We start from the raw sequence: 15,649 nt of genomic DNA, 5'->3' as shown, positions 1-15,649 counted from the left end.
TAGTAATGGCTGGCATTGAAATGACCATTTGAATAATCTTCGCCTAAAACATTTCGACACTGAAGATATACCCAATGTTAGTTCTTTTAGCCAACCTGGGACTCTTTCTTTTGAAAAACATTATTCACTAGGACTTTGCTATTACAAGGATGTCCTATACACCTAACCATATCATTTCAGTGAGTTGTCCACAAGATGTGATAGGAATTGTTGAGTATTTATTCAGTTAGTATTTGAAGATGACCTCCGTTTGTTGGTAACTGAATGGGTAACCATTTCAGAGGTCTAAGTTTTCTTCTACACTATTATAGACATTGACAAGCAGTTAGAGAGACTGAGGGGCATATGTACAAACCCCTATCTCCACCACAACATCACCTATAATGACATTGTGGTGGCTCTAGGGGCTGCGCCTTATGTGCAAGTCAGCGTTAAGCCACTTAATGTGGCTTAACGCTGCCTTGTACATAAGGCCTCCTTTCACACTATGGTTAGTGTGAAAGGGGTGGGCAGTGGGGGTTGCGGTGGGCGTTCCACCGCAACACCCATTCATTTTGACGCTGCCCCCTATGTACAAGGGTGGCGTACATAGGAGTCAGCACCAAAATTAAGACCTGGGAATCCTGGTCTTAAGTTGACGAAACGAGGAGAAATGTATTGTTTCTCCTCGTTTTTGCCTTTTTCTTGTGTGCTACATTGTGCAGCACACATGGAAAAAGTAAAATGCCATGATCTGTTTATGTACAGGAAGGTGTCCCTTCCTGTACATAAACAAACCTTTAAAAAATGCCATTTTGCCACTTTCATGTGTGCTGCATGAAGCAGCACACATGAACATGACAGACTGGCATTTTAGGACTGTTTATGTGCAGAAAGGGACACCTTCCTACACATAAACAATCCTTCCCTGCACGCAGACACCCTTGCACTATGGTATCAGGGTGCCTACGTTGGCACTACGTTGCTAAACTTAGCGCCATCGCAGGGTGAAACACAAGGCTGCACCACATTCTTGTAAATATAGTGCAGCCTTGCGTTAGTGGTGGAGAGAGGCGTGAAGCCAGGAAGGCTAACGTCTCTCTCCACCACTTCATTGTACATATGGCCCTGAATTGTGTGCATATTCTACAGGATACTTTATGGCGACCAAATCCATGTAGTCTCATTCATAATCGACAAACAACCACTAGCAGTATTGAGGTTGCTAATCCACCTGGACTTGGGATGCCATACAATATTTATTGTTACTGTGCTCAATCGCAGATTAGAGTATTGAAACACAAAGAGAAATTTGAGCATGGACTGTTCAATAGATAAGTTTCTTCATTAATGACAACTATGAGATTAACTATGTAGCTATATCTTTGGAAGGGTACATTGCACAACACTCTTTATAAGTCACTTCAGCAAGTATATTTAAAAAATAAAGTTAACAAAAAGAATGCAATATTGAAAAAGCACCCAAAATAAATTTGTTTTCAAGGCTGGCATAAAATGAGCACTTAGGTGCCGATTCCGATCCTGTAAAACCCGGGTACAAATGGTCGTAAGGAGCGTTTTCTCCGTCCGACTCGTACCCGGGAAAAACACCTTACAAACTCGCAAGTATGATTCGCACAGAAATACCATTTCCGTACGAGTCGTACAAAAGACCGACCGGCAAAAAAATACATACAAATCTGAATCTGGACGGCGCATACGCGACGTCCGGACGGAGTCAGGCAGCGTTTTACTGACCAGCAAGTACGATTCGTGCCTACGTCACTCCGCACGTAGCATTTTTTACGGGAGCCAAAAACTGCCGGGAAATTGAGGACAACGCGAAGAAGGAGCACCGGTACGCGACGGACAGCGATGGACCCCAACCTACGCGTCATCCCAGCCCTCATAGCCTCATGGCCTCAGAAGGTCAGAACAACCCCCAGGTGCAAAGGGGCAGGAAACATAACCCACACCCCACAAAAAACAAATATATCCTGCACATTAATTATCTCCATGGTCTGGTCACTTCGGGGGGCATGTCCACCAATCCCACGTCCCGCCACAACGGAAGTGGACGTGGACGAGTACCCGTCACCACCACAATGGTGGTACGGGACGTACCCACGCCCCTCAGAGCATGGGTACGGTCCGTACCACCAATGCAGTGGTGATGTAGGGGTACGCGTGTACGGCCCGTACCCACGCCCCCCAGAGTGTGGGTACGGGTCGTACCACGCGTACCCCTACGTCACCGCCACAATGGTGGTATGACCCGTACCCATGCTCTGGGGGGCGTGGGTACGGGCCGTACCACGCATTCCCCTACGTCACCGCCACTATGGTGGTACGGACTCGTACCCACGCCCCCAGAGCATGGGTACGGGCCGTACCACGCGGACCCCTAAGGCACCGCCACAATGGTGGTACGGCCCGTACCCACGCCCCCAGAGCATGGGTACGTGGGTACCCACGTGGGTACGGTGCATACCACACATACCCATATGGTACCATTACAACAGTGGTACGCACCATACCCACGCATTCATGCGTGGGTACGGTCCGTACCAGACGTACCCCATTACGGCAGCAGTAAATTTTGGATACGAGGCGTACACACGCCAGGAATGTTGGCATACAGGACTGGCCCAGCATGTTACCTTCATATTGTCGTGTGTATAGGTCCTGGCCAGCAGTGTACAGCTCCAAGAGGGTGCGTGGGTGGGTGCAGAGTACTCCCAGCAGTGTCCATACATATGAGGGGTGGGTGCGGAGGATACCCAGCAGTGTCCACACATATGAGGGGTGGGTTCAGAGGACTCCCAGCAGTGTCCAGACATATGAGGGGTGGGTGCAGAGGACTCCCAGCAGTGTCCACACATATGAGGGGTGGGTGCATATCACTACCAGCAGTTTCCAGGTATATGAGGGGTGGGTGCAGAGCACTCCCAGCAGTGTCCATACATATGAGGGGTAGGTGCAGAGAACTCCCAGCAGTGGACAGAGACATGGGGGTGGGTGCAGAGGAATACCAGCAGTGGACAGAGACATGGGGGTGGGTGCATATCAACTCCAGCAGTGGACAGAGACATGGGGGTGGGTGCAGAGGACTCCCAGCAGTGGACAGACACATGGGGGTGGGTGCAGAGGACTCCCAGCAGTGGACAGAGACATGGGGGTGGTTGCAGAGAACTCCCAGCAGTGGACAGAGACATGGGGGTGGGTGCAGAGGAATACCAGCAGTGGACAGAGACATGGGGGTGGGTGCATATCAACTCCAGCAGTGGACAGAGACATTGGGGTGGGTGCATATCAACTCCAGCAGTGGACAGAGACATGGGGTGGGTGCAGAGGACTCCCAGCAGTGGACAGAGACATGGGGGTGGGTGCAGAGGAATACCAGCAGTGGACAGGGACATGTGAGGGGTGGGTGCCCATCACTCCCAGCAGTGGACAGAGACATGGGGGGTGTACATCATTATCAGATGACCACAACTCCATGGGTGTATGTACGCATCCCTAACTTTGGACAATGATGATAGTGCCATAACAACACATCACTGACAGCAGTGTCCCACTCCCAGGAGGATGGATGTCTTTCCCCCACTGCATGACACACCACATGTGGGTGTGAGGACAAATAACACATGCATACCCACCCCTGGCAGATGCAGCACAATACACACACTGAGATCATGCCACAAGACTGTATAGTCATGTCACTGCCTAATAAACTAAGAGAGCCAAAGAGAACACACACTGTCACGCACATCCCAGGACTGATAGGAATGTTTAGGTGCTGGGCCAGCCACCAAGATGTTGTCTGTCATGGAAGGAATAGGGTGGAGTTCCCACAGATACAATGCCCACAATTGTGAGTCAGGTGTTCAAATACCCAGCAGAACAAGTACCATATGTGTACTAGGCTGGGATTACACACATGCATTGTGCGGAAAAGGGACAATTTCTCCATGAAGGCATGGCAAAATACTCTATACACAAGTACAGTGAGTACCAAGGATGGCACAGACGATGCAGCCGGAGACATTGCTGAGCAGGCATGGCCAGAGTTGAAGGGATCCATCACCAACAAAGGAAATGTAGACACAGGGCAACACAACAATTGTGCAACCCTCTGCAGGGGAGATGTCAGGTGCCACAGAGGAAGGAACACTCCTAGGGACAATGTCTCCAAACACAAAGAGCAGACACGACCAAAGATTCATTGCAGAGACCTTGTGAGGGCACGCAGATACCAGGTTCCACCCCATGAGATGCAGACTACAATAATGTCCATGAAACATAACACATTCCCACAACCTCAACTCCTGGAGCCTCAGCATCAACATCAATACATGAAATGCAAGACTTTTCAAAACGGAAAACAAAATGCTTTATTCAGCATGAAAAAATAAGATGTAGTAAAGAACACTACGTACAAAGGCCAATGGCCAGTCCAGATATGAAGTCCTTGGGGGGGACACATGGCCACGCGTCTCCCCTAGCTTGCCTGCACATAATAAACCTCTGGTTCAGCGACTGGGGGGGGGGCATCATGTGGGGAAGAACCAGGCACCGCAGGGACAGGAGGGGGAAGGGTAGGTGTGGTGGGTGCAGGGACAGACGACTCCACCACAGGGGGTGGGGCAGCGCCAAAGGTCGAGGTGAGCTCGGCGCTGCACATTTCTGCCAGTTCTTCAAGTGTCTCCCCTGCACCCGGAGAAACAACAGGCCCCAAGGAGGGGGGGAGTCGGAGGGATGGGTTGCAGCGCTACTGGGGGAGGTGGTGGACAGGCTGGGGGACTTAACTCCCCTACCCGTGGAGTGCCTTGACCGTTTCCGGCCAGGTGAACTAGTGGGGCTGAGGCCCAGCCCAGCAAAGTAGGCCTCCTTCCCAGAATCTGGGGCAGGGGAGCCAAGGGGAGTGACATCGGAGGGACTGGGGAGTGATTCATGTGGACGAGGACTGTGGCTGCGTGCCTGCCTGTGTGCCCCAGACCCAGTGGGTGTGCCTGCTTCCCCCTGAGTGTGCGTGTCAGGAGGTGTGCGCTTGCCCTTACGTGGTGGTGTGCTGCTTGTGTCTGGTGGGGTGCGTGTGTGTGGATGTCTTGGTGTGCTTGGGACAGGCATGGGTGTGGGACTTGTGGATAGGGCAGGGGTAGGGGGGAGGCAGCGCTGCAGGTGACTCACTACTGCCGTCAGTGACGAGTCCAGGGACCTCAGCAACATCTGTTGGTCAGACATCGCTGATGACATGCCCTCAATGTACGACACCATCTGGGTCAGCAGTCTGGTGTGGCCATGGAGGACAGTCAGGATCGATGTCTGCCCAACTTGCAACTGCCGCTGAATGTCCACAGACTCGGCAGTGAGGGCAGCAGGGGGGGGCAGGGGGTGCGGTGCCTGGCATGAAGGAGACACGGTGTGGCCTAGCACGGACAGAAGGGACCCAAGCAAGTGGGAGGGCGGTGATGGGAATGGAGGGGGCGGAGAGAGATGTACTGCTGCTTTCAGCTGTGGGAGCAGCCTCCGCCCCCTCTGGGAGCTCAGCCTTGGACCCGTCTGCCTCGTAGTCAGTGTTGGTACTGGGCAGGTCCTCCACCTCACTCCCCTCACCCTCCGTGCCACTAGATTCCACCGACTCCTCAGCAGTGGTGGCACCACTGCTCGATCCCTCCTCCACGTCCGTGCCGGTGTCTCCCTCGGGGTCCTCCGATGATGCTGTGGGCAAGGTGAAGAGACAGGAAAAAATCAGTCACCTGTATACATCTGACACATGAGTCCAAACTAAATAGGCAACAGTGCATATCAGGAAAGGCATCATGAGTAACATCTAGGATACTCCCCACATATGTAAGCCCTGCACTCTCCAGTTGGTTGACCCACCATGCCACTTGGAAACAATGAAAATTAGGACACAACAGCAAATAACTTGAAATCACAAGATCATGAGAAGCTAGTGTCTGGGATCTGTTGAGCACAGCAAGACTATGAAGGCATGCCACCTCTTGTTCACTGTGAACCAAACAGTATTGTCGCACCCAAGGCCAAATACCACATGCCAATGCAGAAGGTGTCCCCACACTCAGAGACCTGTGAGTACTTTTGACACCCCAAAGAAATACATTGTGACTCCTGGAGAATCACAACCCTTTACACAATGGACATGTCTAGAATGTGTGAATGTGGCACTCTGTGAACACAACACACATGTGTCTGTATAGCAGAAGTCACACAAGGAGGTGCACACCAAACTACATGTGCACAGTCATTGTCTGAGCTGCCAGACTCATTCAAATCAGCCACTGTTAGGCTGAAATGGCGTATCAGTAAGTACATATACATGGCACCATGGTGGTCTGGATGACTTGACACTCGTAAGTTGGTATCAGCAACAACCAAGGACTAACCCAGATGCTACCACACTGTGGGAACATGTATATGTATGAACTCCAAACAAGTTTTGTTCAAACTGTGCCTTACTTTAAAATGTGCCAGCGTGTCCCTGGAAAGTGTAAAGGTGGTGTCTTGTGCACTCCCTTGGGAGACATCTGTCATGCAGGCACATCATTGTCCTTCACAACAAAACAACAAGGTCAAGCATATGAAACATTGAGACATGTTGACAGGTGTAGTGAGTGCCAATGGACATTTTCTCTGAGTAACAACTTGAATAATGTCATTTGTCACATGGCTATCCGTCACCTGATCAGACAGTTGGCTACACATATGACCTACTGACTGTCATCTGGAGTGGCACACATGTCCACACCCAGGACAATGCATAAGCTAATGGGCCTGCAATTGTTTAGCAAAAAAGTCTAGCTGTACTGTGGGTTCCCCCTCATGGCAAGCCAGAATGTCCCCACAGATGTCAGCACACAAAGTCACAACTGTGTAGCATCTGAACCACACACAGGTGCCAAAAATGTACAAGCAGGATACATGATTGTCAAAAACTGACACAGGCTATGAAGCACGAACATTAAGCACTGGCCAACATCACGGGGGCACTGCACGATGACTTTCTGTACTGCGAATCATCACACACAAGTCAGAATTGGCAATGAAACATCAGGGTTGAACATGTACGCCCCTCCCGCACACACCCACCCATACCTGAGTCAATGTGACTGATACCGATCAAGAAGTGACACCTCTTATTCAGGGTTACAATAACTGTGCTTGAAAACTAGCTTCATTAACACGACATCAACTTGTAGGGCTGCCAAAAAATATTGCTCACAAACAAACATCAACAGATTGTTGTGAATAGCCACACAGGCACTGGCCAGTGTGAGTATTCACAAGCAAACTGGTGTATCCCTGTCCAGTGGACAAATGTATCACACATGTGAAAAATACTACCTAGGGCAGGGAACAATGCCACAGAGGCAGTGCCATGCTGAACCCACAGTGAATGTGCACAGTGTTGGATGACACACATGAGTAGGAGGGCAGGCTGTGTCAGGGGACTGTAGTGGGCACACTGCTCCATGGTCCTGGAATTAGCTGACTGTTACGGGAGCAACCGTCCCGGCACTATGCATATATCCCACTCATGCACATCATGTCTGAGGCCACAACATTGGTAATGCATGCTGCAAGTCTGTTCATTTGAACCCTCACACTCCTATGTTGAGACTCAGCATCAGTGCCAACAATTATGCACCCCCAAATGACTGAACAGGACAGGGCACAGGCAGACCACCCCCACACATGATGCTGAAAGCAATGTGCACCTTGATAAACTGGCAGCCTAGATGACCATGTGCAATAGTGATAACACACAGACCAGGTAACACATGTCAAGGAGGGGAAGGGAGGAAGAACAGCACAGGTTGACTTGGGGGAACAGGATATGCACTGCACATATATAGCCTGGCAGTGTATCCAGGCGGCTGAGCAGCTACAAAAGCTGGCGACACACAACAAACACACATGTACCTACCCCCTTCCTGCTGCTGTAACTCCTGTATCCGCCTATCCAGGTCAGGGAAGACCACCGCCAGGACACGCTTCATCTGGTGGGTCAGGCGCCGGCGCCCGCCATGCTTGCGAGGAGCCTCCTCCTTCAGCATGACCCGGGCGATCCTCCGGGTCCAGCACCGGATGTCCTGCCATCTCTTCCTCACTTGTGGCAGGCGCTGACTGCGACCCTCCACCGATTGCACGGCCTTGACGGCATCCTTCCAGATCTTCCCCTTGTGGTAGGCGGTTACCTGTGTGGATGACAAAGTGGGACAACATCACTACATCTGCACCATGTCACAGAGACACACATTTGAACATCTTTGATTTGTTGAACAGGGCATAGTATGCTGGCAAGTAATAGCACCTTAGTCATAGGGACTTTTTCCACTGGGGACGCACCAATGCACTACATGGCATAGTAAGTACACAGGTGGCATGAGGGGTGCGAAACAATCCCTGATCATGGCACACACTGTGCATCCCAAGCTACACAAGGCTGATGGACAGCACCGCAAAGCAGTCACATGCCCCAGGCCACTGACGAAACCTCAGCAGAGTACACAGACACACACAGGCACACATCAATCACCTGCCATTGGCAACAGCGGATGCAAACCTCACTCTGCACATGTGCCACTTGCCGGGGGGGGGTCACAGGTGTGGGGCTAGCTCAGCAAGTCAGACACACAGCACGGCTTACTTCACACATCAGATGGATTGAGCAGTTGCCTCCTCCATGCAGCTGTGGTGCAACACTCCACATAGACACTCACCCACATGACAAGAAACATTCACACACATCAATGTCCAGGGGGCGTACACATCATTTGGACACTCTCACCACTCTCACCACAGCTCCACTCAACTCTGACACACATCTGTGGGTGCAGTCACCTGTCACACCGGGGTGACCACTGAATCCCCGCAGGACAATAGAACAAGAATGCCCAAGAGGATTAGGCTGGCTGAATGTGCCATGCACTATGCAGTGAATGTCACAGTAAGCACAATGCAAGTGAGGAGTGCACACATGAACTACATCAAGCCCTGCATGAGAGACATAAGCCATCCACCCCCCCCCGCGGGACCCACTCCAAACAACATTGCATGTCTGTCACACCTGGACACAATGCCAGAAGTGACAGACACAATAAAGGTGCACAGGCAAAGGTAGTGGAGTCAGCACTCACCTGCTCCCCTGGTCGACCATACAGCATGGGGTACCGTGGGAGGATCACATCCAGCGGGGCCTCGTTCTCCTCCTGGGTGAAAGGCTGGGCCCTCTCCACAGTCCTTGACATGGTCCTTGACATGGTGCCAGAGGGAGACAATACAGCAGCAGTGGTATCGACTGACATGTTGTGCAGGCAAGTGCCCTCTCATGGGTTCTGCCTGCCTTATATCTGCCTTGCTGGCCTATTTCATTTACAGGAGTACAGAGTGATTGGTCAGACTCATTTGCATCCTACGTTTCCTCCAATCCCTTTAAACATACACCAGTGACAGCCTTAGCATCTTTCGATTTTGCAGCATCATGTCAAGTCAACAACCACTTTGCAACAATGTATAATGTGGCCAACTGCTTTTTCCAGACCACATTATGTTAAATTTTGAACTTGAAACTCGGTATCCATGACAACCAGCATGCATTTAGACCCTAATACTTGTCCCTCAAGTGTCCCCATTGTAATTCTTAAATCCCCACACAGGTACGGCGCGTTTCACACGTACCCCTAGGGCACCATCACTACAGTGATACGGGCCGTACTCACGCGTGTACGGCCCGTACACGTGTGAGTACGTGCCTATCACTATAGTTGGGGGTACCGTAGGGCCTAGTGATACGGCACTTACTCACGCATGTATGGCCCGTACACGCGTGAGTACGTGCCTATCACTATAGTTGGGGGTACCGTAGGGCCTAGTGATACGGCACGTACTCACTCGTGTACGGCCCGTACACGCGTGAGTACGTGCCGTATCACTAGGCCCTACGGTACCCCCAACTATAGTGATAGGCACGTACTCACGCGTGTACGGGCCGTACACGCGTACGGGCCGTACACGCGTGAGTACGTGCCGTATCACTAGGCCCTATGGTACCCCCAACTATAGTGATAGGCACGTACTCACGCGTGTACGGCCCGTACACGAGTGAGTACGTGCCGTATCACTAGGCCCTACGGTACCACCAACTATAGTGATAGGCATGTACTCACGCGTGTACGGTCCGTACATGCGTGAGTACGTGCCTATCACTATAGTTGGGGTACCGTAGAGCCTAGTGATACGGCACATACTCACGCGTGTACGGGCCGTACACGCGTGAGTATGTGCCTATCACTATAGTTGGGGGTACCGTAGGGCCTAGTGATACGGCACGTACTCACGCGTGTATGGCCCGTACATGCGTGAGTACGTGCCTATCACTATAGTTGGGGGTACCGTAGGGCCTAGTGATACGGCACGTACTACGCGTGTACGGGCCGTACACACGTGAGTACGTGCCGTATCACTAGGCCCTACGGTACCCCCAACTATAGTGATAGGCATGTAGTCACGCGTGTACGGGTCGTACACGTGTGAGTACGTGCCATATCACTAGGCCCTACGGTACCCCCAACTATAGTGATAGCCACATACTCACGCGTGTACGGCCCGTACACGCGTGAGTACGTGCCTATCACTATAGTTGGGGGTACCATAGGGCCTAGTAATACGGCACGTACTCACACGTGTACGGCCCGTACACGCGTGAGTACGTGCCTATCACTCGGACCTACAGTAACACAACTATAGTGATAGGCACGTACTCACACATGTACGGCAGGTACTCACGCGTGAGTACGGCCCGTACACACGCCCTCAGAGCGTGTGTACTGCGTTTCACAGCTTACACTGGTGATAGGAGGCGCACATGAAAGGAATGGAGGTGTCAGACTCGCACAAGGCTGGACATCAAGTCATTGTCAGTGCAGTCCTTCATGTGCAGGGTCTAGGTGTGTCAGGCAGTGATGTAGCACATGTCTCCTCATGTTGTGGCACAATAGATGTGTGATGAGCTGTTTACACATGTCATGTGTGATGGGGCTCTACGTGGCACGCTTCCCCTTCACACTTTGCACATGTGTGCATGTAGGACACACGTGTCAAGCACTGCATCACTGGTATGGCACAGTCAGCAACACCCGCAACTGTCCCCTGATGCCAGGTACATGGATAATTACACCTGACATGTGACTACCAGTGTGCCACGATGTGACTATGTCATGTGTGTGTCATGGGTTCCCATGAGCTTGCCGTTGGTGTTCCGTCAACTCCATCTGCTGTTGCAGCATCAAACATGTGTCTGTGTGCATATGTGCATGACACACATATACGCACACCATGCCACATGTGGACTCACATGTTACATGTGTCATGATGGTTCGAAGATGACTTCCTGACATGAGGCAATATCTGCGTTCTCTCAATGTCTGTGTCATCAGTTTTTGACATGTACCCCTTCATGGACATGTGTGTTATCTGTCCTTTTTCAGATGACATGTGACCTGTGCGTCTAGACTTCCGCCAGCTGTCTGTATGAGATGACATCCTGCAAATGCTGATATGTGGATGTCTGTCACTCATGTAATGTGTCTGGCTTGTCACTTACACTGGCCCACAGCTATTTTAATGGCATGTCACGTCAACATTGCCATGCAACTATTGTGGCTGGCTCTTCGTAGGAGTATCACCTGGCTGGCCTACGTGTCCTGGATGTATTGCACAGCTCAGACTCTGTATTAAGCAGATGTGTATTAGCTGTTGAACATGTGCTCACCTCAGTGACATTGGTGTGGTAATGTACTCACTCTTCGTTATTCCTTCCAAATCTCTGCAGGGCACCGCCTCTCCCCAGACGAATGCCAGACTTGGATGCCATGCGTGAACATGACTGCATACGCAGATACCGCTTCTCGCAAGAGTTGATAGAGGACTTGACCCGCCGGCTTGCACCACACCTCCAACCACAACACAGGTATCCTACAGCTCTGACCCCCAAGATGAAGGTGATGGCAGCCCTACATTTTTTTGCCACCGGCACGTTTCAATTGACCATAGCTGATGTTGGTGGCATGTCCCAGACTAAGTTCAGCAGTGTCCTGCATGATGTTTTAGAAGCCATGTTGGTGCACCTGGATGAATTCATCCATTTTCCCACTCGTGAGCAGTTGACAGGTGTCAAGGGTGAGTTCTATGCCCTGGGAGGGATGCCTCATGTAATTGGGGCCATTGATGGGACACATGTGGCTTTGGTACCACCACAGGCACAGGAGGTAGCCTATAGAAACAGAAAACATTATCACTCCATTAATGCCCTTGTGGTGTGTCTTGCTAACATGCTGGTTTCCCATGTCTGTTCCCATTTTCCAGGGTCTGCACACGATGCATACATCATGAGGCGTAGCAAGGTGCCAGAAATGATGCTGCAGCTGCACGCAGAACCAGCATGTCTTGTTGGTGGGTATACTCTGTTAGTCCTGTGTTTAGCGCTATCTTTGTATCTTACGGCATCTCCTGACCCACTTCTTCACATGATGTTTCCATGTAGGGGACTCTGGCTATCCCAACATGCCATGGCTGATGACGCCTCTCCGCAACCCCAGAACAGCCGCAGAACACCGGTACAACGACACCCGTGGGCAGACGAGGCGCGTGATTGAGAGGACGTTTGGACTCCTGAAGAGCAGATTCCGGTGCCTCCACAAGACCGGCGGCGCCCTCCCATATGCCCCGGTGAAGGTCTGCAAAATCTTCATTGTGTGCTGCATGCTGCACAACATGGCAGTGGAGAAGGCCGTGCCACTCATCCTTGATCCGGATGAGCAGGATCATCCACCCGTGGAGGATGAAGGGCTTGGGCACGGGGCAAGTGAGGATGAGGATGAGGACATCCGGAGTCAGCTTATCCGCAACTTCTTCTCATGATGGTGAGTCCCTGTGTCTGAGTGTGCACGCTTTGAGCCTTGTGTGGCATGTGTTGCAATGTGTGTGTCCAGATGACTGTGTGCTAAGTGACTTGGATGTGTGTTCTGATGTGTCATTCAAGTGAGGATGTCATTCCACACATTTTAGCTGGGACACTAAATTTATTAAGAGCAAGGTGACAACATCATTCCTGTAGAGTACATGTACATGTCTGCGGATTACTAGCTCTTCGCTGACTTGTTGTGTGTCTGTCCTCCCCAGGTTCTTGCGGCTGTCATCTGCTCATGTCATCATTGCCCTCCTGCTATTCCTCATGAGTATTGCAACGTGTGCTGGATCAGAGTTACATGCACAGACATGGTGAAAAGTCATTTTGGGTAAGGAGCGCAGCAAGGCATTTTGAGGGTGGTACGTGTTTGTGATATGTGGGGACTGCTCCTGTGCATGTTGTGTTACCATGCATACATGTCGACTCACCATGGGCCACATGACGTGTTGCATGGCTCCCATGAATTGATAGTCACCCTTCCTGACAGTCATCTGTAATGGTTTGTGGATTCTGATGAAGGCATCAATGTGTGTATAACGTCCCTCAGGAACATACGGGATGCTAATGGTGGACATAGTGTGGGACATCCCCATATTAGGCTCAATGGGGAATTGCAGACTCTCCGTGTGCAGCAAGGGGTGTTAGGCTCAACCCCTTCACTTGTGTGCCAGCTCAGTAGGATTTACCACATCTGTGTGTTGAAGGGGGTGTCCAGTGTAGGTCACACATGGTCAGCCAAATGACCTGTGAGTCTGTGCCAATTGATACATTTCCCTTAGTGTGAGGCTGAGTAATAAAGGTGTTCGTCACACTCCAAGGTGCCTCATCTCTGTCAATGCAGGTCTCTTGCCACTTTGCATGCGGCATATCTGGCATAGTTGTGGAAGATTATGCATAGGAGTCCATGTGTAGTTTAGCAACATGCATGCAGTTGCTCATGGATTAGGCTCCCTATTGGGCATGAAGTACATGGTCGTGTATGTTTTTTGGCATGTTTGTCCACACAATGTGCCATCAACAGCTGCTGAGGGTGTGTCTCCTGTGCGCAGGTCGGCCTTCAGTTTCCTGATCCGGTGTCATGCTTCTTTGGTGATTGTGCATGCATTGTCTCTGGGTGTGCCATATGACACTGGACACTCCTTACTTTACACACGCGCCTGTTGCAGTTGTCCTTCTGACATCCTAGTCTTTGTGTGCAAATTCTGGCATTTTGCAAGGAGATGCCGCCTGCTGCTGCGGCCCCTGCAGCAAGGGCCCACAGAGTATCCAGATTTGGCAAAACAAACGCCTCCAAGATGCTCCTCACTTCCTCCCTACACCCATTCATTTGGCTGTCCTCAGCTTGTCTATGCCACTGTTGCCGCCACGCGGTGCCAAAGGCTGGACCATCAGCACATGCAAGGTGCACATTGCACCACCATCCTGTCCTTGCATAACCCACATCACACTACAGTCTGATGTAGGAGCCACACTCCGAGCTATGTCCATCCGCACATCTAACGCCTGCTGTCGGACATACCCTGGGCACACACACGACACCTTTGCATGCTGAGTGTGCAACTCCAACTGCCTACACTGCGCTGCCCCACCTTCCAGGCCCTGTCACACCAACCAGGTCACGTCCCTAATACTCCCCACCGGCTCTGTAGCCCAGCAAGGGCATGGGAGTGGGACTCAAGGCTTCAGCATGTAGTATGGTGTCATCGTCTGGGACATGGCACAGGTATCATCTCTCAGCATGTCAATCTACAGAGTATCCAGGACCCCCCTCTCCACCATCACATGCGCACAGCACCTCATCATCAGCTCGTATGCCATTGACAGCCAGGTGCTCCTCACCCTCAACAAAGACACAGACATTGGCAGTTCCATCATTCAAGTATGCATGAGATCCATTGATGAATGGCTGAACACGAGCCACCTGAGGCTGGACTTGTACAGGACTGAGGTGATCATCTGAGGATTGTCCCCTTCCAGCTGGGTCAAGTGCTTGTGTCCCACCCGCAAGAGCCCTGCACAAGCACCCAGTGGCCACACACACAAGATGGTGTGCATCATGTTTGGCTCGCTCACATTTGCCATGCTAGTCCACAGCATCTGTACCTCATGCTGCAACGCCCTCTGCATTATGCACATGATCCACAAATAGATCCACTCCAAGTAAATACAGACCATCCCCCAGGTCCATGACAACACCCGTGTCAAATACTGCCCTGCCCTCTACGGAGCAAGTACATCCAAACTCCCAGGTAACTTGTCCACATCCAGGGTGCATCTGCACACCTCAGCTTCAACACCCTGTGCCCCAGCCACCTCACCGTCCACCATAGATAGCTGCAATGGATCACTGTCTGCTGCAGGATGACCTCCACACTCCCCACCCACACTCAGGAGGCAGTCCACAACCCCGACCCCAAACCAACCTTGTACGTCTGTCATCCTAGATCCCGTTGGGCCATCTCCGTGCATCCAACCTTGCCCTGGCCACCGTTCTTCACATCCACCGTACTCCAGCATACAGGACATTGTTCTCCCACCTGGCCACACATACCTGGGACTCCCTCCCAGGGAACCTCCACATGAGCTATGACCTCTACGCCTTGATGATAATCTCCCAAATAGGTCTGTCCGCACAGTTTAGCAAGCACCCCCTCAGCAGCCAGAGGCCATCACAGG

Source organism: Triturus cristatus, chromosome 6, assembly GCF_964204655.1.
Source record: "Triturus cristatus chromosome 6, aTriCri1.1, whole genome shotgun sequence".
NCBI classification, from domain to species: domain Eukaryota; kingdom Metazoa; phylum Chordata; class Amphibia; order Caudata; family Salamandridae; genus Triturus; species Triturus cristatus.
The sequence above is the reverse complement of the archived record's forward strand: the minus strand, read 5'-3'. Positions refer to the sequence as shown.